The sequence below is a fragment of the Mus caroli genome, unplaced genomic scaffold (assembly GCF_978045245.1).
Source record: "Mus caroli unplaced genomic scaffold, Mus_caroli_1 scaffold_1, whole genome shotgun sequence".
Lineage (NCBI taxonomy): Eukaryota > Metazoa > Chordata > Mammalia > Rodentia > Muridae > Mus > Mus caroli.
The window spans coordinates 143692849-143720451 of NW_028227256.1; positions in this window are offsets into that span (position 1 = coordinate 143692849).

Genomic DNA, 27603 nt, shown 5'->3' on the forward strand with positions numbered 1-27603 from the left:
AGCAATACAGACAGGTGCTGTAAGCTACGCCAACATCACCAGGGAATAAAAATAAATCAAAGTAAAGAGTAAAAATGAATATTAAAAGTAAAATATTATAGTTAGGAATTATGAGACATATTTTTGACAAGTAAAACTAAAAATTTTACAACTGAAATGTTAAATGAATTGCTAAATTTATAGGATAGAGGAGCAGTGGAAGAGTTATTTAAAAGACATTTTATGGAATGGGGATATCTTCATATATTTTCTCTAGGAAACTAACTGAATTGCATACATATAGCACAAAATCTTGTATGCTAACTAAAAATGAGACATTTCACTGGCAATCTTTCCATATTGAAACTTGGGTCTCTAGGATGCAGAGTATCTAAATTTATTATGACCATGTCTATTGTTCTACACAGAAGTTTGACAACATTCACATAAAGTGTTTGCTTTTTTCTCTTCTTAATTTAATGATTTTTTTTTTTTTGCCTTTTGTTGAACATAGAATCGTTTTCTCAAACAATATATCTTGATTATTGTGTTCCCTCATACAATATAATCTAAGTACAATTTTCCTTCCTTCTACTCCCCGGAGTTCCCCCTTACATCCCCTCCTTTTGGGTCTACTATAATATATGCAGAGGACAGAGTACAGACTGGAGCAGGCCCTATTCTTGCTGCATCAGATTCTTCAAGTGTTTATGCTCCTTACTTACTTGCTTCAGAGGCCCTTGTTTTCCTGGTGTTCTCCATCCCCTCTGGCTTTTCAGTCTTTCTACGTCTACTTCCAGAAGCTTTTAGTAAATGTATTTTATTCATATAGATATTCATCTATATATAAATTGTATTTCTATGAGTGACAACATGCATTGGAAATGTGGAATTTCTCAGAGATCATTATAAGGATAGTGGATTGTTAAAATTATAAGAGGTTTCCATGCTTTGTGTTCCTGAAGAGGATTTGAAATACTATACCCAGAAGTCTAAAGCTTTTACTATGTAGTTTACTTAAAGTAGATGGTAGTGTTTTGGCCACCCAAATCAGCACTTCCTAGAAAAACAATGGTCATTGCTTATTATATTGTCCATGCAATATATCTTGCATGATATGATATACCATACAAGGAATTAAAGGAAATCAAAAGAAATTTGGGCAGTAAATATGGGTGAGAAAAAGTCATATTGTGAGAAATTCAATTACTCATAGTTAACTTGGATAGACTTTTGGGGTGGAGGTACCTGGAAGTTACCTTCCAATCATAGTGCTAGTTAGATAAGACACTACATAAGTAGGAAGGTCACATGGATGTTAGAACAATCACTCCTCTTTCTTCATGACTTTGAACTCTTGAAATATCTAGGAAAACATATTAAGAACATTATTTTGTTTAATGAAAATAGAGACTTACTATGAAGCATGGTTCTTTGGATGAGAAAAAGATTAAGTTGATTTCACTCTATTTTATTAGATGACCATGTTTTCAAAGTTAAACTAAAAACATAAGAAGTATAAATTTGTGTGGATTACTGCATATTAGTGGTTGACTCAAAGTTACCAATAACATATTACTGCAGCATTAAGGAAAGGAATATGATTCATATTGTTTTTTTAGAGATATGTTAAAGAAATATTTTGAGTACACAGTAAGATAGCACTCATGTTTTACATGACTTCGAGGTACAATACGATTTTTGCCTCTGAGATGTAGCAAAATTTTGAGTCTTTTAGAGTATAAGAGCTGTTTTCAAAATAGTATATTGCCACAGTCATTGGCAGAAATCATGACATAAAAACACTTTAATTTTAATAGTAATTTTAAAATTATTATATTCAACATGAAACTTTATCAAGTTATTTTTATATCTAAAATTTAATGAAAGACAACTTGAACACCAAATGTAATTAAATGGAAAACTCAAAACACTTTGGTTTCCAAGAAAAAACCTACATTTTTCATTATATATTAATATAGATTATTTTTAACATATACTAATAATGAAATCACATTTATACTTAGTTTTGAGAACTTCATAAAAATGTTCAGATTGTATACAAAGCTTAAACAGAATGAAATGTAAAGCCCTTCTATGGAAAACCGAAACTTTCAAAGACTTTATTCTAGAAACAGTAGTTTTGATCTGGTTTAGTCCCAGAATCTAGAGGCTTAGCCAAGAGGCAGTGGGATCAAAGCCTGTCTCCCTGAACTATTTCAAAAAGAGAATGCTTAATCATGTTTACTAAAAGTGGGGAAAAAGACCCCAATATCATATCTCAGCTGATGCAAATGAAGTCTTCGTATGGACATGGGGAGAAGTGATGTGCTTTCATACAGTTTTAAGTAAGCATACCTTAATGCATTAATTTGATGCTCTTTAAAAGGAAATAATGACTATGATTCAATTTTATATAACTAGTTGAATTAATATTAGTATAAAGTATTTTTGTTTATGCAAATATTTTTCAAATTGTTGTCCATGTTGAAATAAACATATTTTAATTTAAACCTAGACAGAGTACAGTTTTCTAATAGAATATTCAATGATAGGCACATCTACACTTATAAAAAATTTGGATTTAAGAATGGGTAACATTTTCTTTCATTTTAATTGACAGTAAATTATGTAATATGCAATACTAAACTTCAGTAATTCTTAGTCATTATTGTTACGTATTTGTAGAGACATATAATAATCATCTATGGCAACAAGTTAAATAACTAATTCTTTTCTGTTGATTAATCTAATTTATATATAATGAAAATCATAGCAACAAAGTGCATTTTAATTTCAATCTATAATTAATGATAATATTAATACTATATTGAAAATTGCATTGCATTTCTAATGAATGAATGGGAATATGCAATAATTGCAATATTAGTCCAAGTGTATCATAAAATGTTTTAGTAGACTAATATGTCACAATTATGAGTCTACTAAAAATTTGATATACACTCTGTTTGACTTAACTCTTCATTTTTTTTGTATATTGTAGGTGTTGATCTTTATCAGATGAATAATTTGCCTTTTTTCCAGTACATAATTTGCTTTAATTCCCTGATGATTCTTTCTCTCTCTCTTTGTTTCTCTCTCTCTCTCTCTCTCTCTCTCTCTCTCTCTCTCTCTCTCTCTCTCTCTCTCTCTTTTTCTTTCTTTCTTTGTAAAAAATGTTTGGCATCACTGTCAATGATATGCAAATCTATATGAGTTAGAACTTTGGTGACACTTTGAATTGACTATAAAGTTTACAAGATTTACTTAGCTTTTCTTCTCACTTATTTATTCTTGCTAAGTATCTATTGTCTCAACAGGCTTTGCACAGTTTGCTGGCCAGATAGTAATATATGAAGACCATTGCTCAAGTTTTTGTTATTAGCAAATTATCAAATTTCTAAACAGCTTCTGAGACTGCACACTTCAGTTAGTAAGGCTGCAGGTGTCATGGTTTGAATATCCTTGGCCCAGAGAGTGGGATCATTCGGAGGCATGGCCTGGTTGGAGTAGGTGTGTCACTATGGGCATGAGCTTTAAGACCCTCAACCTAGCTTTCTGGAAGTTAGTCTTCCACGAGCAGTTTTCAGATGAAGATGTAGAACTCTCAGCTCCTCCTGCACCATGCCTACTGTCTTAGTCAGAGTTTCTATTCCTGCACAAATATCATGACCAAGAAGCAAGTTGGGGAAGAAAGAGTTTATTCGACTTACACTTCCATACTACTGTTCATCACCAAGGGAAGTCAGGATTGGAACTCAAGCAGGTCAGGAAGCAGGAGCTGATGCAGAAGCCATGGAGGGATGTTCTTTACTGGCTTGCTTCCCCTGGCTTGCTCACCCTGCTCTCTTATAGAACCCAAGACTACCAGCCCAGGGATGGTTCCACCCACAAGGGGCCTTTCCCCCTTGATCACTAATTGAGAAAATGCCTTAAAGTTGGCTCTCATAGAGGCATTTCCTCAATTGAAGTTCCTTTCTCTGTGATAACTGCAGCTGTGTCAAGTTGACACAAAACTAGCCAGAACACCTACCTAGATGCTGCCATACTCCTACCTTGATGATAATGGACTGAATCTCTGAAGCTAGCGCCAATTAAGTCCTTTATAAGACTTGCCTTGGCCATGGTGTTTGTTCACATCAGTAAAACCATAATAGACAGCAGGTTTACTGCTTTTGTTTTCCCTCTAACTAACCCCAAATTTTAGCTGGCAAAGCTTTATTTCTCAGCCAAAACTAAGTCTGCTTCCTTCAAGAAAACTGCTGGATTTTATCTTTGTGCTGTGAGGAAAGAGCTATCACCAAAAAGTTAGTGAAAATGAGGAGCCGGAAGCCCAGGAACACTTAGTTCTGAAAGGTGTTCTTCACATAGCTCTGAAAGAGTGAAACAATCACTCTTCTTCAGAAAAGGATCGCTGAGTTTTCAGTGTCCCAGTAAGATTTTCTTTTTATTTTTTTCACTTTTAAAGTTATTTCTAGGGGACACTCATCAACCTTACTGTGCACCCATCACAACAGGATATTGGACTGTTACCTCTGGACATTTGCATTGTTGTAGGGAAATGATTTCAAACTTACAGTCGGAAAAGAACTGCATATGGTTTATTATTATTATTATTATTATTATTATTATTATTATTATTATTATTTACATCACAAACGCCACCCTTTCCTGGTCCCTCATCACAGAATCCTTCCCTTGTCCTCCCTTCTGTTCTCCTCTGCGGGGGTAGGTCTCTCCCCTGGGTATCCCCTACCCTTGTGCATCACTGCATATATTTTACTTTTAATTTTTTAAGACACATGATAAAAGTCTCCATGGAAACTTTATTTTAAAAATAGCTGTTGAATAAAGTAATCACAAGTCATTTTTTTGCCTATTAACATCAGAATATAAATGAGTGCTTATTAATAGATATCTTAAATACCTTTTTAATATATGCTTTTCTATTGAAAGGTAAGTATAACATCATATCTCCAATGAGAGACTGAGTTAGATACATTTATTGGAAGTTAGGCACAAACTATTTCAGAGCTGTAATTAAGGGGGATTTGCTTGTTTGTTAAATGGTCATAATATCCTCAAGTGTTCTTTATTTAAAATAAAGTATTCAGGAATATATAATGGCCAGATAAAAATGCCTGTTTTTCTATTTTTCAGGAAGATTTTAAAGATAAAAACAACCTTGGATGTACTACAAATAGAAAAAAAAGATATTCATAAATAAAATTTACCCACGTTAAGGTGAGCATAACATAAAGTACAAAGAAAAAAGAACATTTCAAAGGGGGAATATACTAAACATGAGTTTTTCAAGATCTGAGTCAACAGGATGAGTGTCACAAGTAAGAAAAACTAGGTAAGACACAGTGACACATAATTTGGTACTTACTTATAGGGTTGAGTGATATTTCACAAAATGAATAATATGAATGAATTTGCATAAAACTTTAAACTGTAAAACTACTGCAAGTAAACACTGAAGAAATACTGAGGATAGGCTTTGATTTATTTTAAATATTTTCAAAAGCACAGACCAATAATTAAAATAAATAACCTCATGGCATCATAAATAGTTAAGCAGTTTCTGCACAGAGAAGGAAACAATGGATAGATTGAAGAGTTGGATACAAAATGGCATGGGGGGCAATCCCTTCGTATGTGCCTGACTATGGTTAATATGAAAAAGATAAAAAGATCTAAAAACCAAAAAGTAGGCTGGGGATGTAGTCCAGTTGATGTAGTGTCTGCCTAGCAGGTATGAAACACTAGGTTTGATCTTTAGTTCCAGGTAAGCCACACCACACTCAGCAATATAGTGAATTTCAGTCTATATTGGCTTATGGGAAACCCTGCCTGCAACAGCAAAAACAGCACTAGTAGATTAAAAGTGTAATTATAGTTTACCACATTCGGTAGACTCTGGCAAGGAAGCATTCAATAGCAAAAGAAAAAGACACTGAACAGGACAGCAAAAAGAGTATAAGACTTTCTCAAGTATAGGAAAACAAGTACTTTTAAATATTCTTAATTAAATCAAGAGGAAAACTGTGAGTCTTGATGGGCAAGATTTCAATCAAGCTGTGATAACCAGCTGGGCAAAAGGAACAGGCATGAGTATCTAAAGCAAAATAAAAAGTGTTTGAATGAAGTCTAGCCAGGAAGAGCATTGCTACATGCTAAACCTAGATAAAAATCAAAGCATAAAAACATTTAGAAATTCCCACTTTGGGTACAGATCTGTATGTTCCCTTATAAAATAATATTCCTCACTGTTATCCATCAATGAAAACTAGGTGTAAACTTTTTAAATTAGAAGGTTTAAATGCTGCCACTAGTTAACATAATGGATTTTCAGGACTAGCCAAAATATCTTTCCCAAAATAAAACACTTTTAGGTCTATTTTATAATGTATGTTTTCTTTCATGGTCCAGGAAACTTATTTTTTTAAATGATCTATTATTTAACTTATTATTAAAATAGAAAAATGGCAATAAGCATCACTTTAATTTTATTTATTATTTCTTTAATTGAAGTAAAAATTCACGACTTAACTTCTGTCTTCGACCTCTCACCTTGGTATGATCTCTTCTTTGACATTATAAATATTTATATATATATATATATATATATATATATATATTACAACCTAAATATGTGCATTTTTTATTGCTTTTGTGTGTACGATTTCATGTCTGAACACTTTGCTGCTGAATAATCTCACAAGAGACCCTACTATCATCTCTTTCTTGGACTATAATAATTCTTTTTTTACTTTTATATAAATATTTTTAAAGAGTTATTTATTTATTATATATAAGTACACTGTAGCTGTCTTCAGACACCAGAAGAAGGCACCAGATCTCATTACAGATGGTTGTAAGCTACCATGTGGTTGCTGGGATTTGAACTCAGTACTTCTAGAAGAGCAGTCAGTGCTCTTCATCACTGAGCCATCTCTCCACCCCTACTATACTAATTCTTAAATGTATTCTAAAACTTCCTCATACTCTTAGATAAGTGTATCTCTCACCCATTGTCAAAGCAGCTTCTTATTTCAGGAATAAACAAAACTTCAGAAAACAAACTGGTCTTCATAATTCAGAAATCCACAGAGGATGGGGAGTCTTGTCCCAATGTATACATCCACATGGAAATGTACATTTAAATTTATATTAGACAATAAAATTTGAGGGTTCATGCCCACATAGTAAAAGTAGAAAATAAAAATAAATCGATACTACTTGGTCTTCTTTCCAATCTGATTAATTATATTAATGTCTGTTCAACGATAAAAATCAATGCAAAATAGTAGAAGCAAACTCAAAGCATCAGCAATCAATTAAAATGAATAGTTATAGGCAGAAAATATGTAAAATATTAAATAGGTTATTTAGTGTAAGATACAGTTTTTTGAAGTACAATTGGAAATACAGACACAGACATATGTTTATGATTCAACAGCAGATGGATATCAGAAAGATCTCTTGACAAGAGAAAGTTTTCAACTAAATAATGATGGGACATTCCTATAGAGAAATAATTATAAGAGTGTTTCTAACAGAAATAGAGTAATATTTAAGGCAGCATTATATGACTTGTTAATGTCTGTCTTTATGACTTTGGGATAAGCAAAGGTTTCTTAAAATACTTAAAGCATACATAGTAGGAATATAATTACAATACATGTATACAGATGATAAACTATGTAGCAGCTAGCCACCACAAGTGAATAAAAGAAAATGATCCCAACCTGATTCCCACTAGGAACTTCCAAGGAAGAAACTCATGCCCCAGATGTAAGACTGGGATCCTTAAGCTTTCATCCACTCTTGAGACTCAGGATAGTCCACACTGCCTTGGGAAACTATGTCTACACCCCTTGACCCAGCTGTCAAAGGCATCAAACTGTAGATAGCAAGCAGAACACCTAGAACACAGGCTGTCACTCCAAACACCAGAAACACATAGGAAATCCAGATTCTCAACTCTGTTATGAATTTATGTCCTCCTGAACACTGTAAACATCTCTGCTGAAAGAACAAAGGTGATGGGGGCGTGCAACCAACAACTTAAATCCAGGTATAAAATATGAATACAGAAATCAAAACATGGAAAATCCAATCAACATGGAAACCGAAAATAGCATGTTGCTTAAAAAAAATTACAAAGCCCATAGTTATGGCCACAAATGAAAATTACATGGAAGAACATCCAGAAAAAGGATGCAAAGGTTGATTATACTGTGGTCAAGTAACTCAAAATATCCAGGGAATGGAAGCAGCTCAGATGCTCTTCAAGTGATCAATAAATACAAAGAAATATTATTCAGCTCTTAAAAATGAAACTATTAAATTTGCAGGTAAACAGATGCAGCAGGAAAAATTATTCTGAGTGAGGTAAGCCAGACTCAGACTAATGACCCTTATGTGATCTTATTTCTGAATGTTATCTTTAAATATTTAGATGCATGTTTTTCATTTAGATCACCCAGAAATATCAAAAATTAGTAAATAGTCATGGAGGAATATTTCATGGGAGCCTAGAGAGAACCCAGGGTATGAAAGGTTAAAGCTGAATAGTGTAACAGGAAGGGTTAAATTGAGTATGGCAGACAATAACCAATAAACATCTCTCCAAAAAAAGTCATATGAAACTGTACCACTGCAGAAGCTTCTTAATTACATGTACATAAAGATTCATGATGAGCTTAAATGGTTATTTTGGGGTTTTGCTCCTTCAGTTCCAATCCTTTTTAGTGTCATTCCCAGCTATGTAGGAAAAATTATGCTGTCTCGATTTCCTTTCGTTCCCCAACCCCAATGGGTCACAAAGATCTTCTACCCTAACCTTACTTTCCTCAACACATCCAAGACTCCAAATCAGCAGACACTCATTAGCAATACACTAGCTGAACAGGCCAAGCAAACAGATAGGCCAACTGAAGACACTGAGCACTCCAATCCTCCACATATCTTAGTTTCAGTTCCCCATATACAGAAACACATTTTACCTCGAACCCCACCCCTACCCCTGCCCAGTGGCGGCAGTACCTATTAGGTGCAAAGAAAATGTTATACCAAACTTCTGTTAATCTGCCTAAGCTCCAGGAATGGGCCCTACTACCAGCTGCCTCCCAGAGATGATTAGATCTGAAGGTGAAAAACACAGACACACACACATTGTTGAATTTCAATCGTCCTTAATGGCTCAATTGCTGGGAACTAATCTACCATGGTTAGCGTGCCCTTCTCAATAAATACTCTGAGCTCATCACCTCTCAACCTGTCTTAGCTTTTGTTGTTCAGCAACCTGATCTCTTGGAATATAGCACACCAAGGATAGGCTGAGAGTGGCTGTCTTTACTGAGCTGCAGCACTTGGGAAAGAGTTCTCTCTGCAGAAGCATTCACCCATCTGGCTAGCCAGGCTCCTGCTGCCTGCAGAGGCTTTCATCAGAGATCTGCCATCTAAGCCTCTAGTGCAGAATGAGATGTTGCTGCTGCTGTGAAGAGAACAGGGACCCCTGCTACCAGCTTCTTCAGCCTACCCAAACCTCTTTATTCTTCTTCTAAGGACTGTAGCACTCCCTGCATTCCCTGATGGACCAGAGTCCAGTAGAATACATTTGTCCCCATTTCCACTCCACCATCCTTGGTCTGGCTTACCCAGACATCTGATAACCCCAAGGGAAGCAGGCAGAGAGCAAACCACACATGTGTACCACATATAAATAACAACATTAATCTGGAGAATACAAGTATAACTATTGGGGCCAATAATAACATGACCAGCAAACAAATAAAACATATTGGCAAGGGTAGGGTTGAATATTTAAATGAAAAGGAACCAAAAGTATTAATAATGAAAAAGTTTTATTACTAAACATCAAAAATATGAATCATTCACTAACAGCATATGTACAAAAATATGTATCATAATAAGTAATTAAAACACATGTACAAAGATGTATGTGCATTGATTTAGGTTTTATAATCGTAAGTGTTTAGCAAGGTTGGCACATATTATAGGTTGCATTTTGTCAATATGCCATCAACAGGAGATACTAGGGAAGAAAGAACTTCCACTGAGTAACTCGCCTGTTGTCTGTTGTAATTGTCATGGCTAATGATGGTTGTGAGAAGGTCCAGGTCTACTGTGTGACATGCTACCATGGTATATGTGGTCCTGAGTTATGTGAGAACACTTGCTCAGTATGAGGCAATAACCCCAATTGTAAGCAGCATCTCTCTTTAGTCATTGCTTGAATCCTTACCTACATGATTCCTGCTTTGATTTCCTGCCCTGGTTTCTTTTGTTGAGAGACTATATTCTGTAAGTGGAAATAAATCCTTACTTCCAAAAGTTTTATTTTCCCCATTTATGGTGCTTTTCACAACAATATAGAGGAAACTCAGGCACCAAGAAAAATATTCTCCCTACCACCCTTATCCTGGCAGCTGCAGTTTTCCATTCAGTCTCATAGCCCTTCAGGCTTCTCTCTTTTCTCTCTGCATACCTTACATGTTCTTCTTTTCCCTTCCTGTTTTCTCCTTCCACCTGAGTACCTCCATCCCTTTGGCTCCCAAGATTATTTTGTTCGCCCTCTAAGCAAAGAATTGAAGCAAAGTCACTTGGACCTTTCTTCTTATCTAAGTTCTTAGGGTCTGTGAAGTGTATTATGGGTATTCTTTATTTTTGGGCTAATAACTATTTATCAGTGGGTGCATATAATGTATGTCCTTTTGGGTATGGGTTGCTGCACTCAGGATAATTTTTTCTAGCTCCACCCATGTGCCTGCAAAAAATCATGCTGTCTTTGTTTTTAATAGCTGAATAGTATTCCATTGTGTATATGAATGGCATTTTCTCATTATGCACTCTTCACGGATATCTGGGTTACTTCCACTTTCTGGCTATTATGAGTAAGATTGTTATGAACATAGTGGAACATGTGACCTTGAATTATGACAGAGCATCTTTTGGGTATATTCCCAGGAGCGGTATAGCTTGGTCTTCAAGTAGAACTATTTCCAATTTTCTGAGGAAAGGAAAGAAGGAAAGGAAAGGAAAGGAAAGGAAAGGAAAGGAAAGGAAAGGAAAGGAAAGGAAAGGAAAGGAAAGGAAAAAGAAAAAGAAAAGGGTTCTTAAGTCAGAATTCCAGATAGATTATCTACCTTGGTAAGGAGGCAGGCAAACAGGCAGAAGACAAATATTGAATTCATGCTTACTGAATTGTTATGTTTAAAATTCTTATAGTATCAAGATTTGGTGGTGATCTAAAGGGAAAAAAAACAATATTCAAATATTTCTGGTGGGAGCATAAATTAGAAATTAATTTTGGAAAAAATGACATTACATAATAAATCAGAATATGCCCTAAATAGAAAAATATTCTCAGCAAAATGACAATTTTGCCAATAATTTTAGAAGTATATTTATCATTATCTTGTAACAATAAATACTTTATGAGTTACATAAAAACGATTAATCGATTAATTTTTTTTCTTTTTTTATATCATTTCATTCGTATACATTTCAAATGATATCTCACTTCCCGGTTACCCTCCTGCAAAACCCCCATCACACATCTGCCCTCTACCCCTTACCCTTTGCCTCTATGAGGGTGCTCCCCCACCCACCCACCTTCTCCCTCCAATATCCCCCTACTCTAGGGCATCAAACCTCCACAGAACCAAGGGCCTCCTCTCCCATAGATGTCAGACAAGGTCATCCTCTGCTCCCTACATATGTATCTGGAGCCATGGACCCTTCCTGTTCACTCCTTGGCTAGTGGTTTAGTTCCTTGGGAGCAGTGGGTGGTCAGGCCAGCTAGGTTTTTTCCTGTGGGGCTGCAATACCACTCAGCTCCTCCAGTGTTTCCACTAGCTCCCCCACCCGGGTCCCAGAGCTCATTCTGATCATTGGGTCTAATCATCCACATCTGCATTGCTCAGTTGCTGGCAGAACCTCCCAACATACAGAACAGCCACAGGAGTTGTCCCATCTCTTGGAAACAGTAACAGTGTAGGAGTTTGGTACCTGCAGACAGGATGGATACACAGGGTGGGCAGTCCCTGAACGGCCCTTCCTTCAGTCTCTACTCCATTTTTTTTTTTTTTTGTCTCTGACTTTCCTTTGGACAGGAACATTTCTGGGTTAAAAACTTTGAGCTGGGTGGGTAAACCCATCCTTCGATCAGGGCGGTGCCTATCTACTGTAGGTGGTATCTACATGTTCTATTTTCCCTTCACTGAGCATTTTAGCTAAAGTCATCCCTGCTTGCTCCTGGGAGCCTCTCTCTTCTGAGGAGTCTGGGACCCTCCAGTGGCTATCCCCAGTTCCTCATCCCCGACTGATACATATTTTTATTCGATTTCCTGACCCTCTGTATCTCTTTCCAGTCACCTCCACTACCAGGTACTGCCCCCGTATTTCCTCTCACCTTCCTGTGTCACTCCCAGGTCTTCCCTCCACCCCCATCTCCTTCGATCATCTTGTTCTCCCCCTCTATGCAGGACTGAAGAATCCACACTCTGGACTTCCTTCTAAGCTCCATATTGTCTGTGGGTTGAAACGTGGGAATTGTGAGCTTTTGGGCTAATGTCCACTTATCAGTGAGTACATACCATGTGTGCTCTTTTGTGTCTGGGTTACTTCACTCAGGATAATATTTTCTAGATCCGTCATTTTGCATGTGAAATTCAAGAAGTCATTGTTTTTAATGGCTCAGTAGTATTCCACCATGTAAATGTATCAAATTTTCTGTATCCATTCCTTTTTCAGGGACATTTGGGTTGTTTCCAGCTTCTGGCTATTACAAATAACGCTGCTATAAACAGATTAAGTACCCCAATCCAACATTAGATGTATATCTTAGAGAGACTTTTCACATATGTACCAACACACATGAACAAGAAAATTTATATCTATCGTGATGGCTTTCAGAGCGTGGTGGAGCACAACTGTAATCTCAGCACTTGGGAGGCAGAGGCAGGCAGATTTCTGAGTTCAAGGCCAGAATTGGAATTTTGATGGGGATTGCATTGAATCTGTAGATTGCTTTTGGCAAGATAGCCATTTTTACTTTATTGATCCTGCCAATCCACGAGCATGGGAGATCTTTCCATCTTCTGAGATCTTCTTTAATTTCTTTCTTCAGAGACTTGAAGTTCTTATCATACAGATCTTTCACTTCCTTAGTTAGAGTCACGCCAAGGTGTTTTATGTTTTTTGTGACTATTGAGAAGGGTGTTGTTTCCCTAATTTCTTTCTCAGCCTGTTTATCCTTTGTGTACAGAAATGCCATTGACTTGTTTGAGGTAATTTTATATCCAGCTACTTCATTGAAACTGTTTATCAGACTTAGGAGTTCTCTGGTGGAATTTTTAGGGTCACTTATATACACTATCATAAAAAAGACAGCATTTTCAACAAATTGTGCTGGCACAACTGGTGGTTATCATGTAGAAGAATGTGAATTGATCCATTCCTATCTCCTTGTACTAAGGTCAAATCTAAGTGGCTTAAGGAACTCCACATAAAACCAGAGACACTGAAACTTATAGAGGAGAAAGTAGGGAAAAGCCTCAAAGATATGGGTACAGGGGAAAAATTCCTGAATAGAACAGCAATGGCTTGTGCTGTAAGATCGAGAATTGACAAATGGGACCTCATAAAATTGTAAAACTTCTGCAAGGCAAAAGACACCGTCAATAAGACAAAAAGACCACCAGCAGATTGGGAAAGGATCTTTACCTATCCTAAATCAGATAGGGGACTAATATCCAATATATATAAAGAACTCAAGAAGGTGGGCTCCAGAAAATCAAATAACTCCGTTAAAAAATGGGGCTCAGAGCTAAACAAAGAATTCTCACTGGAGGAATACTGAATGGCTAAGAAGCACCTAAAAAAATGTTCAACATGCTTAATCATCAGGGAAATGCAAATCAAAACAACTCTGAGATTCCACCTCACACCAATCAGAATGGCTAAGATCAAAAATTCAGGTGACAGCAGATGATGGCAAGGATGTGGAGAAAGAGGAACACGCCTCCATTGTTGGTAGGATTACAAGCTTGTACAACCACTCTGGAAATCAGTCTGACAGTTCCTCAGAAAATTGGACATAGTACTACTGGAGGATCCTGCAATAGCCCTCCTGGGCATATATCCAGAAGATGTTCCAACCGGTAAGACTGACACATGCTCCACTATGTTCATAGCAGCCTTATTTATAATAGCCAGAAGCTGGAAAGAACCCAGAGACCCCTCAACAGAGCAATGGATACAGAAAATATGGAAGACTACTCAGCTATTACACAATGGAGTACTACTCAGCTATTAAAAAGAATTTATTTATGAAATTCCTAGGCAAATGGTTGGACCTGGAGGGCATCATCCTGAGTGAGGTAACCCAATCACAAAGGAACTTACACAATATGTACTCACTGATAAGTGGATAGTAGCCCAGAAACTTAGAATACCCAAGATATAAGATACAATTTGTGAAACACATGAAACTTGAGAAGAATGAAGACCAAAGTATGGAAACTTTGCCCCTTCTTAGAATTGGGAACAAAACACCCATGGAAGGAGTTACAGAGACAAAGTTTGGAGCTGAGAAGAAAGGATGGACCATCCATCCCATAATCAGCCTCCAAACGCTGACACCATTGCATACACTAGCAAGATTTTGCTGAAAGGACCCAGATATTGCTGTCTCTTGTGAGACCACGCAGGGGCCTAGCAAACACATAAGTGAATGCTCACAGTCAGCTATTGGATGGATCACAGGGCCCCCAATGGAGGAGCTAGAAAAAGTCCCCAAGGAGCTAAAGGGATCTTCAATCCTATAGATGGAACAACAATATGAACTAAACAGTACCCCCCTGGAGCTCGTGTCTCTAGGTGCATATGTATCAGAAGATGGCCTAGTTGGCCATCAGTGGAAAGAGAGGCCCATTTGTCGTGCAAACTTTATATGCCTCAGTACAGGAGAACGCCAGGGCCAAGAAGTGGGAGTGGGTGTGTGGGGGAGTGGGTGGGGGAGCGTGTGTGGGTCTTTTGGGATAGCATTGGAAATGTAAATGAAATAAATACCCAATTAAAAAAAGAGAGAGAAAAAATATGGGATTCATAGTATCATAAACATGCTGTATTAATGTTAGAATTTGAATGATTAAATTTTGCAAACTTAATTCTCTGAAATTTTCAAGTTCCACAGATTTAATATTATCCCCTCAATTTTTGTAATATAAGCAAACCATAAAATAACAATCCTTAGAAATATATGTATGTATATATATATATATTACATATACATTATATATGCTTACACATACCTAAAGTTTTATAAAAGATTACAAAGTTCCAAACCAAAGAATTCAGATTTTAGGAAAATCAGGGGAACGATTAGAGGCACACCCAGTGGATTCTAACTTATTAATTTTTTAAGCTCTTAAACTCCCTGTTCTTAATCTAAGACATGATTATATTGATGAATCACTTTTCACTGTGGTTGCATTCCACATCTTTTAAAGGAGTATATTCAACATATCCATAGTACCAATGAATAAGATGAGTGTCAGAAAATAACTAACTAGGAGAGTAACTTCAGTTTTGTCCACAGTGAATTCAAATTTGCCCTGTGTTCCTCTATTTGGATTTCAGCCCAAGAAACTTGCCCACTCTGTTTTAGCATAATGATCTTGGCTCTAATTCTCTCTTGTGCAGTACAATGGCCTTCATCTCTGTCTACTGACTACCTATATACTACCTAAGAATTTGAGGATAGTTTTTTTGAGCAATGACTAGCAAAGCAATTTGTTTAAGCTGTGATGCACATGTCTACATTTCTGGACTCCTTGTTTATTTCTGATTTGAATGTTTTGAACTGTCATTCTTCCTGGTTAAGGCTCCCAGGTAGGAATTCTTTTTTGTTGTTGTTGTTTTGTTTTATTTATTTACTTTGTTTTTTTTTTTTTTTTATCAAGCTGCAGTTTGAATCATTTTAATGACATGTTACATTAGGCAAGAAGGTGACATGGCTTGGGCCTGCTCTTGAGGTTTTGGGAAACTGTGCTTTGCCTGGCAATAGACATTTATAACTTCTTATTGACTTAATGTCTTTCCTATTAGTACTTTATTTACTTTTCCGCAAACCATAGAAAAAAGAATACCAGGCAGACCATTTATTTGTCGCTGTCAATTGTATCCTAAGTTAATTCCCTCTATTTTGCGGATTGATTTTATGATAATGCCAAATATTTGTACATTACAGTTTGGCAGTATCACTGAGTTCTTAAAAAATATAGTCAGTTTTCTAAATTGTTCAATAATTGTTTCAAAATAACAAAATGAAAATGGAAACTATACTTTTTCTCCTAGAGTTATAACAAAATTTTACATTCAGTTATGTTAAACAGAAATTTTGTCACATTGTAGAAATTATATGATTTATATATTATGAAAAATATACATACATATTATAAATACATGTGTATATAAGACATAAATATAGTTTATTTTAAATACAATAAATAAATACATATTTAATAGAGTCCCAGATCCACTTTTAGGACAGAGAATGCAACTTCTACACTTTCCATTTTCTTTTCTTCTGTTTTTAGGGAGAGGGAGACATAAAACCACAATAAAATCTTTCAAACTTTCAATCTTTAGGAACAATGTGACGAATTTCAGGGAGTAAAATGGCCTCCAAACCTTTGTTGTGATTTTTGTGTGCTTGCATTATGCTAAATTTATATAAAAGAAACCCTGTCAATTAACTGAATACTTCCAGTGTTGGGGCCGGCCTGTGGCTCTCATGTCCGGGTTTGAGCCTGGAAGGCATCTTGGAACTGAAAGAGAGGGAAAGTAGGCAATGAGAGAAAAATGGAACCAAGACAATTAGTCTGATCAAGGTTCAAATTTTTAATAGTGGACATGCTTTATAAAAGGGGGCGGGAGGGGGGTGGGAGTCCATTCCCACCAATTCATCCTTGGAGCCTGGAACCAGCTGCAGGTGATGATGTGCAGGATAGGGCATAGTCTCCGGAATAGCTCCGGGGCCTCTCAGCAGGTAGTCATATCTTGAAGAGGAACAGCTGCAGTGGCTGAACAAGAGTGATCTAGGGAGGAAGGCTCCACCCTAGATAATCTCTTTAGTGGCAGCAAGGTCAAGTTCTGGCTTAGCCTGCTTTAGACTTATGGGAGGCTACACTTCAGAGCTGCAAAGACTTGTCTAAAGTGTGTCCTTTTTAAAGAATGTTAACAAGAAATAACTACTAATCGCTGCTCTTATCTTCATGCTTATTTTCAGGAAGGACTATCAAACATTGCAATGTCCCTTCAGATAGAAAGCATCTATATTCTTACTGCTATCATTCACCAATACATTTTTCTCTTCATGCAAAGGGTGAAAGGAAGTACAAATTAAGGGGAGGCTTGTTAGTTCTAATTAGACACAACCATAACAGCAGTAGTCATTTAGCCTCAAGTTTATGTAGACTAAAGCAAAGGTCATCAAACTTTGAGTAATCAATCTCAAACAAATTTACATAATAGAGTGCAAGATAAATTCAGTTTTTGTGCCTTGCTAAACCCAGTTATTAAAGAAATAGGCTTACCTGTATTAGCTGTCTGTGAGTATTCGGAGAAATTATTACTAGCAATATATTTTTCATTACTTTGGGTTCTTTTAACTAGGAACTACCTAAAACGGAAAGCAGAATTTTCTAAAAACTATTAACACTATGGAGAACTACAAATTCTTCAATTTTTACTTTTTAACCTTTTACTTTTTATTTCATTTTTTATTTTCTAAAGTACTGGGACACTTACACTCAGCTACTTGAGTACTGTATATATTATTTCAACAGCTGTTGTCCATGTTTCATCAAAACAGTATCCAAATTCCTTTAGTATTTTAAACATATTCCCAAACAGTGATATAGTTTATTTATAATAATGGCATATTTTAAGGGACCTTCCTTTGAATTCAAAGTACTTGGTGGTGGGTGAGGTGGGTTAGAAACCTGGTGTAATTTAGAGACTTCAAACAGTGTTTAACCATAAAATGTAGGCTTAGGGATATGGAATCAAGTACATCTAGATTCTGCTGGCCATGTCTAAATGAGGATTTTATGAGCAACATGTGACACTTAGATCTAAATTCCATTTTTCATTAAGGTGAATTCACCTCTGTGCTCTATGGAAATTTTCTATTTTTTCATTACCATCACCGATCATGCTTAAAATCAAATGTTTGTTCTTGAGTTTGGGGATCTCTAGTTGTTTTATGAAAAGCACTTTTCTCCTGGTCTGCTAGCAAGGGACACTCCACATTCTGCAACCTGTAACCAGGGTGATGTACTTCTGTGGTCTTCTGCCTATGCTTGGTCTGACTTCACTTTCGTTGTTTTCTATTTATCAATGGAGTGGAGCAGTACATGCAATTTTTAATGAACTTTTTTTTTCTTAAGTAAGCCATGGCAAATAAAGATATCCCACACTTGGAACACTATCACTTCTCCTGTAACTTTCTTGACATTCTTCCTGGAAGCCTCTGCTCACGAGCAGACAGTTCTGAGGCATAACACATTCCATTTAAGGTTACAGTTAGATTGCACTCATCCTTTCATAACATTCACTAAAACCTTCATCATTTGGTAATTGTCAAGTTAATTTTATTTAAGTACAAGCCTAAAGCTTTATTGAAAAAAAGTTTGCACAGTCTTTAAAGCATGATCATGATCATATATTTGCTTTATGTCTTTCATTTGTTGAAGATTATCATTGGGTTCTGAATTAAGTTCTGCTTGTAGAAGGTGTTTTTGCCATCTTGCTTCTCATTTAACTCTTCTATGTCTCTTCATTCGGCATGGAACATTTCATTATTATAACTTTTCTTCAACTGAGACATAGCTCAGTGCTAAGAATGTAGGCAAATGCAAATACTGGAGAAATCAATGTTTAAATCGGTGCATACTGCCTTGCCTAAGATGACCAGAAATCAAAAATACACTTTCATTCATTTTCACTTTGAGTAGTCTAGTGAAAAATGAGGTATCATGTATGGTTGAGGCTTTAAGACAAGTCTATTGCATTGTATCAAATATATTATTTAAGACAGAGGGTGCTCTAGAGATAATGTGTTGAAAGGAAGAATTCCTGAATAAAAAATTCATAGGACAAAGTTCTAAAATTTGAAATATATATTTAAAGAGTTCTTTCATTATTTCAGCTTCAGAAGAAATTCTGTTGAATTTTCAGTGATTATTTACATAAATATCGACGTCTGTTTAAACCCTGCACCAAATGATGTATGATCTTAAAGTAATTGCAAAGTGGTACGTGCAAGTGTGTAAGTGTGGATACACGATGTATCAGATACAGAAGATCAGTGAACTTCTGTGCTCAGAACCTTCCCGATATGATTTTTATTTAAAAATAATTTAGAATTAGAGTAAATTTAATTTAAAAATTAGGCATAAAGTTTTAAACATACACAAACATGAATATATTAGATAACATTTTCTCTTGACTTAGATATTCATGAATCTAAGTTCCATGTAAATATGAATGTATTTTATTTTTTATTGAGATTGAAATAACATTCTCTTAAGACATAAAACAATTGTTCTATAGGAAAAGAGTATATGAGTATAATTCAGAATTCACCATGTCACATTTCTAAAAACACCCTCCCTCAAAAGAGAGAGAGAGAGAGAGAGGAAGAAAATACAGATAAAGAGCATCCATAAAAACAAACACAGAAACACACCAACACATACACACTAACACTTACTGACACATAGAAACATTCTAAATATAAAAATCAGGCATAGATACATACAGACACATAAAATACACAGATATACAGAGTCAAATATAGATACACATAAATTGATGCACTCATATATAGTAAGGCTTAATTTTTATTTTTAAACTCCAAGAGGTTTAAAAGTTTTAGAAAACATAGTATTAAATTCTAATGTATTCTGTGAATTTTTCACAAAGAAAATACAAAAGGGATGGCTGTTTCTTATCCTTATCTAAGTTTCCAAATAGCTTATAGTATTAAAAAGCATTTTGTAATACATTTTAAGCTACTGGGATTATACAACGTATATTGTCAACAACAGTTGTGGAATGCCCTATATTGTCTTTCATTTATTTATACTCCATGTAAATGCATCTTAAATAAAAACCTAATCCATGAGTGAAAATTATCTTAGAAGTTTTTGTAAATGATGACCATAAAGTCAGATGAATTACATGAGCGAAGTCCAGGATCTGAAGCCCTGAAATAACTGATGGCATATATTTGAAACTCTATGCTTTAGATTTTTTAATTTTGTTGTATGCTGTAAAAAAAAAAAAAAGGTTTCCTTATATTAATTTTACTCATTTACTCTAATCCTGCTTTATAATGTTTTACATATTATTTGTTAATAAAATAATTAAATTGATATAATTTAGTCACATATTCCTGTTTATTTTTTTTAAGACACTAAAATGGAGAATTCAAGTAAAACTTTATGGTCTTTCTAGAAGGTAAGGTACAAGAAGACTTATTGATATGTCAATGTGGTTTTTTTCCCCACATTAAGAAAGACCTTTTTTCTCTCTTTGTGTGTGTTCCAACCCAACAAGTCTCACATGACATTTCCTTGTGGATTTAGAAGTTAATTTACTGAAAAGATTAGTGTAACTTCATCTTTAAGTCAGGGACAGGACAGTTTTGGTGCTATGCTTCATAGAAGGAGCTGGATGAGGCAGGTGGGACTATATATACTGCATTTGCTACTCCCAAGGTTAGCCATGGAAAGTGCTACAAGATTAAAAAAAAAAAGGAACACAAACAAACAACAAAAACAACTGCCTTCATCATAGGAAAAATCTTAATATGGCATGTTCAAGAAGAATTTGAAAAACTATATCTCATATTCTTAATAGCTAAAACTGAAAATATAACTTTGCTGATTGGGCTGAATGTACAAATGGGAATGTAATTGTAAGCAGAAAGAGAATATGGAGAAGGGAATGTGTAAACAAACACAACAAATACCCAACTCAACTAGAATTTAAGTTAGAAGAGTGAAGATACAGAATCATGTGGACCAAGCACACAATGCAAGGTGATACAAATCTCCTTTGACAAGAAAAGGAACCTACTGACCTTTATTATAACATGGGGGCCTTCTTCCATACTGTCTATGAAAGGTATACTACCACCCTTGTACGAAGACTCAGCACAAAGGGAAATAAGGATTTATTTAGAATATTCTTTATAGAAATTACCACTGAAAGGATGTAGTATCTGAATCCATTTTTGTAAGTTTGTATTTTAGATATATTGGAAAATGGAATGAACATTATTTCTCATAAGCTGAAAAGAGAGAAAGTGTGCAAATGCAGGTGAACTTCTAATACGAGTAAAGCAGTGTAAACGGTTTGGAAACTAGTGTGAAATAGTTTATCTGGAGAGAATTTAGAGAAAACTAGGACAGTAGAATCTATTTTAGTTCCATATACATTAAGAGAGGTCCATGAATAAAGGATAATTAGTACGTTTAAAAACAAACCAAAAGCAAACAAACAAACAAAAAGAACTTGCAAGATAGCATATCATATGAAGGTACTATCTCCTAAGCCCAAGAAACTCTCTTCCAAACCTGGGATGCACATTATAAAAGGAGAGGGTGACTTCCATATCTGAAGAGTGGTATACATGCAGGTACACACATACAGACATATACACAAATTAATAAATTAATACAGTGGAAATTAAAAATAATGCTAATCAAAAATCATATTCATAATTATTTTGCTAATGTATTTTGGCACCATTATAAACACTTCCAAATACAAACTCTAGTTTTCCATTGGCTATGTGAAATACAAATTAAGAATTTTCTCCAGTTGTTAATGATCCTGGAATTCAAAGTCTCTAAGCTAAAAACAGATGAAATAAATGCTTCAATCTATTTCCAGCTACAAAATTACCTGCATCTTCTGGTATACTGAGAATGAAGTATGTTAAGTTTTGAGTTATATACTGGCATCACAGAAAATCAAATCCATAGCAAAGAATTGTCTCCTTTGATATGTTAAAAAGGAGTGGGACTAAATGTGCTCACACATTTCCATAGAAAGCACCACAAAGTATAAGCAGAAAACCATAAGAATAAAATTTTTAAAAATATGATAAAGGTATTTTGGAAAGAATTTGAATGCAATCTAAGCCCTAGAGGAAAGTACTCCACTAGCCATACCTCACAAATGTTACATGTATATACACAAGTGAGGTAAAGACTGATAGGGAATTTGACCAAAACATAATGTGCTCATGTATTGAGGAAAATATAAATTAAGAAAAAAAAAATCATTGTCTTTCCCATAAAGAATAAAAACAGGTGGCGTTTTGTCTTCTACATACAAATGTACACTTAGACTCATGAAATATACAAAGTTGCACTCATATTGCAGACATAAAAAATAAATAAAATAAAACAGAAAGTCTTGAAGAAAGGCACACCAACTTTGTATAATTAAGAACTAGATCAGAAAAGAGATAAGAAAAGAATGAAATGATGTTAAAAATATTATCATAGTGAACTGAGATCATTTTGTATTAGTGTCAGAAAATAATGAGTTTGTTTTGAAATTATAGGGCTTAAGGTTTGATAATAATAGAAGAGTGGAGACATGTGAAAGCCACACGATAAGAAAATAATCTGTTGTACTCACAGATCAATATCAGCCTTCACAAGAGAAGCTCCCTCCTGTATTAGGTAAGAACAATTACAGGGACCCATACTAGATTATTTGCATACAGGGAATGATCTTAGAATACTCAGTCCCATGAAGGAATGATCCATCAAATTCCTCCCATCAGGCTCAGGGACTCTGAGAAATAGTAGGCAGAAAGATCATATTATTGAGAGAAAAGATCCAATTTGGGTGAAAGACACCAAGCCAGTAGCATATTGAGACTTCACAGGCATGAACTGGTCCCATAAAGGTTTAAGCCAGTTGGGGGTCCTAGTGTTGAGTGGGAAGGTGGATACAATCACTTATCCATAAGCCAGAAGCTATGTCCCACTCACAACCATCTATAAAGGAAAAATTAGTTTTCTGCAATTCTCACTAGGAATGCAAATCACACTTAAGGGCAGGGCCCAGACCCAGCATTCGGTGGCCAACAAAAAACAAACTTAATGGTTTGGAGGAATTTTCTCCTTCACAATGCTCTGTCTGTCTGTCTGTTTGGTTGGTTTGTTTTTTGCTCATTTGTTTGTTTTTGATTTTTGTTAGTGTTGTTCCTTGATAGCTTGTTAGTTTTCATTTGTTTTAAATATATGTTTAAATTTTAAACATATATTTAATACATTTAAATAAACAGACCATGATTAATATTAACTCCTTGATCATCTCCATTGTTCTGATGCCACCCTGGATTCAAGTTTATTAGAAAACCTTTATGGAATTTTGAGAATTACTACAATATTACTAGACTAGCCATTAGGTATCCTAAAAGATATCTACATTTTTTATTTCTAATACTAATATCAAGTAGGTGTTTTGATGAATGCCTATTAAATTAGCTTCTTCTTGACATTTGAAATGAAAACAGATTCTTCACCAAATTTTCTCCAGTGCCTGGAAATAAATTTAAGTTCTGCTACTAATGTAATCATTCGTAGCTATTTTTCAGATGACTAGATCACTATTCCCTATTATTAATACATAATTGTTAGGCTTATTATTCAAGATAGGATAGTATTATTTTACATAGGTCATAGCTTTAAAGTAAAATTTTGTTTAAAGTTAAAATTGTGTAAGATTCATAAACCTTTCCATTCTGTTCTGACCATAAGCTAAGAGTAGTGTGTGTGTGTGTGTGTGTGTGTGTGTGTGTGTGTGTGTGTGAGAGAGAGAGAGAGAGAGAGAGAGAGAGACAGAGAGAGAGAGAGACAGAGAGAGAGAGAGACAGAGAGAGAGAGAGAGAGAGAGACAGAGAGACAGAGAGAGAGAGAGACAGAGAGAGAGAGAGACAGAGAGAGAGAGAGAGAGAGACAGACAGACAGACACAGAGACAGACACAGACACAGAGATAGAGACAGAGAGACAGAGAGAGTCCCTGTGTGTGCACATATGTGACCATATTATGTATGTTTGTGTATTGTGTGTATGTGTAAGGATGCATGCGTGACTGTGTGTGTGTATGAGAGTGAGCATGTATGTTTGCACTTATGTGTGCATAGGTGCACAGATGTGTGCAATCCATCATCTTCCTCTACTGTTCTCTGCCTTAGTTTATTTGCTATGAGGAAGAAACAATGTCTATTCTTATGTTACTTTCCTTGATTACAATAGACTGATTGGCCAATGGGTTCTAGGACTTAACCTGTCTAAACTTTCAAATCCCTGAGATTACAGGTATAAACTATCAAGTTGGACTTTTTATGGACATAGTGGGAACAGTCTTCATGTTTTTGAGCAAGCACTCTTTGAATGAGCTGTCTACCTAACCCACAGCTCCTTCTATTTGTTTTATATTGTGTATTCTAAGATACTGAATTATCCATTCTGTAAATTTGTATTATGATTTTCCTTTGCAGAGGATACACAGTATGATATCAGGGAAAACAAAGAAAAAAAAGAAATGAAAAGAAAACTTTTGACAAAGATAGCTTAATGTGTTTAACATAATCTCAAACTTATAATAATCTAAGCTCACAGACCATTTAATACACAAAATAACAGGTAAATGTGAATGTATACCCACAGATATGGTATTGTTATAAAATTCTCATATTTAAGTAAGTATATAATAGATATTATTTACAATCTAAAGTTTATTCTAGTTTATTTAAATTCAAAGAGGTTATAAATATGTAATTTAAATGAATTATTTTAATTTATCAATTTGGTTACTCTTTTAATTTATACAATTTAGTATATCAAAGGGAACTTAAAATCAGAATTCTTTCTACATAAATTCTATGTAAATCACTACAAAAATACATAAAATATTTATTTATAAAATTTAAGAAAAAACCTATTTTACACATACAGTTTAAGATTATCAAGAGTTCCAGTGTCATAGGCAGTAAAAAGAGAAATAGTTATATTTTGATATATTAAAATTTTAACCACTTTTTTTTTAATCTGACCCATAATTGTTCCTGTCTGAAAGAACTGTGGGGCTGGAAAATGGAGAGGAGCCTGAGGAAAAGAAGGTACAGCAACAGGACCAAAGTGAGTTCCAGCTTAAGAGGAGGACACAAGACCTAACACTATTACTGAGGCTATGATGGGCTTACAAAAAGGGACCTATCATGACTGCCCTCTGAAAGACCCAACAAGCAGCTGAAAAAGTCAGATGCAAATACTTGCACCCAACCAATGGACAGAAGTTGCACTGTGGTTGAATTAGGGGAAAGCTGGAAGAAACTGAGGAGGAAGATAACCCTGTAGGAGGACCAGCTGTCTCAATTAACCTGGATCTCCAAGATCTCTCAGACCACCAACCAGACAGCATACACCAGCTGATATGAGACCCCCCCAACACACCTACAGCAGAGGACTGCTGGGTTTGACTTGAGTCAGATAGATGCATGTAACCCTCAAGAGACTGGAGGCCCCAGGGAGTTTAGAGGTCTGGTGGGGTGGGGGGTGGAGGGTGGTGACATCCTCATGGAGATAGGGGGCAGGAAGGGACCATGAGATGTGGAACAGTCTGAGGGTTGGCCAAGAGGGGAATAAAATCTGGAGTTTAAAATAAATGAGTAAGTAAATACATAAATAAATAAGTAAATTTTAAAAATAAAATTTTAAACTCTTTAGCTCAACAATGACATGTGTTTGCTAATGGTTTGTAGCGTGTGTTCAGGAGTGCATGTGAGTGCATGGTCATTTGCGTATGCTTGTCTAGATCACTGGCTGAGACCAATTGTCCTCCCCTTTTGATTTCCTCTTAATTACTTTAAAAGGCAGTTTGTCTTTCTGAATTTTGAGTCCACTAAATGATCTGTCTAATGGACATCAGTGTGCCACCTGTCTCAACTTCCCCAGGCCTATAGGTATAGATACAGAATCTCAGTTCCTAGCTTTCATGTGGAAGTTTGGTATGCAAACTCAGATTCTCATTCATACCTCCATGACAAGCCTTATAACAACTGAGCCATCTACCCATGTCCCCAAATTAAACCATTTTAAAATAAACATTAAGTCAAAAAAGTCCCACTCAAGTCAAAGGAAAAGCACTAATATTTATAAAATCGAATTTTGAAGTTAAAATGAAAGACTTCTTGAAAAGTGACAAAGAATATAAAACTCACAAGGGAAAAGTTCTACTAATATTGTATGTGTAGAAAGAAGCTGGTATCCGGTGGGGGCTAATCAAATGAAAGTTCCTGTCTGTACTTATTACTTACTGAATGTCATGAAAATTATATTTCTTTTTCTTAAGGCAGGAAGACAAGCAAATCAAATATCTCATTTCTGGTTAGTGTTGAAATGAGGAATAAGTCAGCAAAGACCACAGAATGATGGGAAGAAACGAGCTTGCTTTAGTTTTTCTTAGAAACAGCTTTTCCATGGGAATATAATTTGAGCAGAAAATGTATGAAGAGAAGGGTTGAGTCAGATATTTGAGGTAAGACAGAGACAGCAAACACAATGACTGAAAGCCCTGGCATATTAACCAGCCGTGAGGGTCAGAAAGGATACAGTGAGTCAGGCAGACTGGGAAAGTTTCACAGTGGGCTTTGGAGACCTGGAACAGGACTTTCAATTTAAACACCTATAGTGTTTTGAGCTGGAAGATAGGAGTAGATTGAATATATTGCCATTTGAAAAGAAATAAAAAGCAACTGATAAGTATCGTGTGTGGCATGTAACAAGTACTACATAAATTTTACAAGCGAACATGTCCATTGTTCATTGCTTCTTAAATGTTTTTATGAGTCTGGAAAAGGTGAGGGGATTGAGAATTAAATTGACAGTCAATGTGTTATGGAAAGATCAGGGAGGGAGTCCAGTGGAATTGAAAAGAAATGTTTGATCTTTAATTTGCACAAGATATTTTACTACAGTTGGAATGTATTAACTTCTTAAGTTCAAAACATCCAAAATGAATATGAAAACAGTATAACTATTTATAAAATATTTTATTGACCAATGAATACAGCAAAATACCAACATTAAAAAATATGACTTTGTCTTAGATAAAATTGAAGAAAGTAAATAAAGTAAATGATTTTGTTGCTGGAAGTTAAATTCAATAATTAGACTGTACTTTAAGTACTCATGTAACACTAGAGTATAAATCATTTAGAAGAGTATAGTTAATATCCAAACATACTTTAATCATCTAAAGCTAGTGCTCAGTTAAATATTCTTGAGTTTCTCCCATTAATACCAGGAGTTTGTTTTGAAAACTCGGAAATTCCTCATAAATATTATTTTTCTGTCATTGGTTTTAAAGAGAATGCCATCCATCTGACTAATGGGATTGATACAAGGACTCATTAGATAATGTTTATGCAATATTTTGAAAATTAAAATGTTAAGTATTATTATGGATATTACTTCCCCAGTGACTCATTT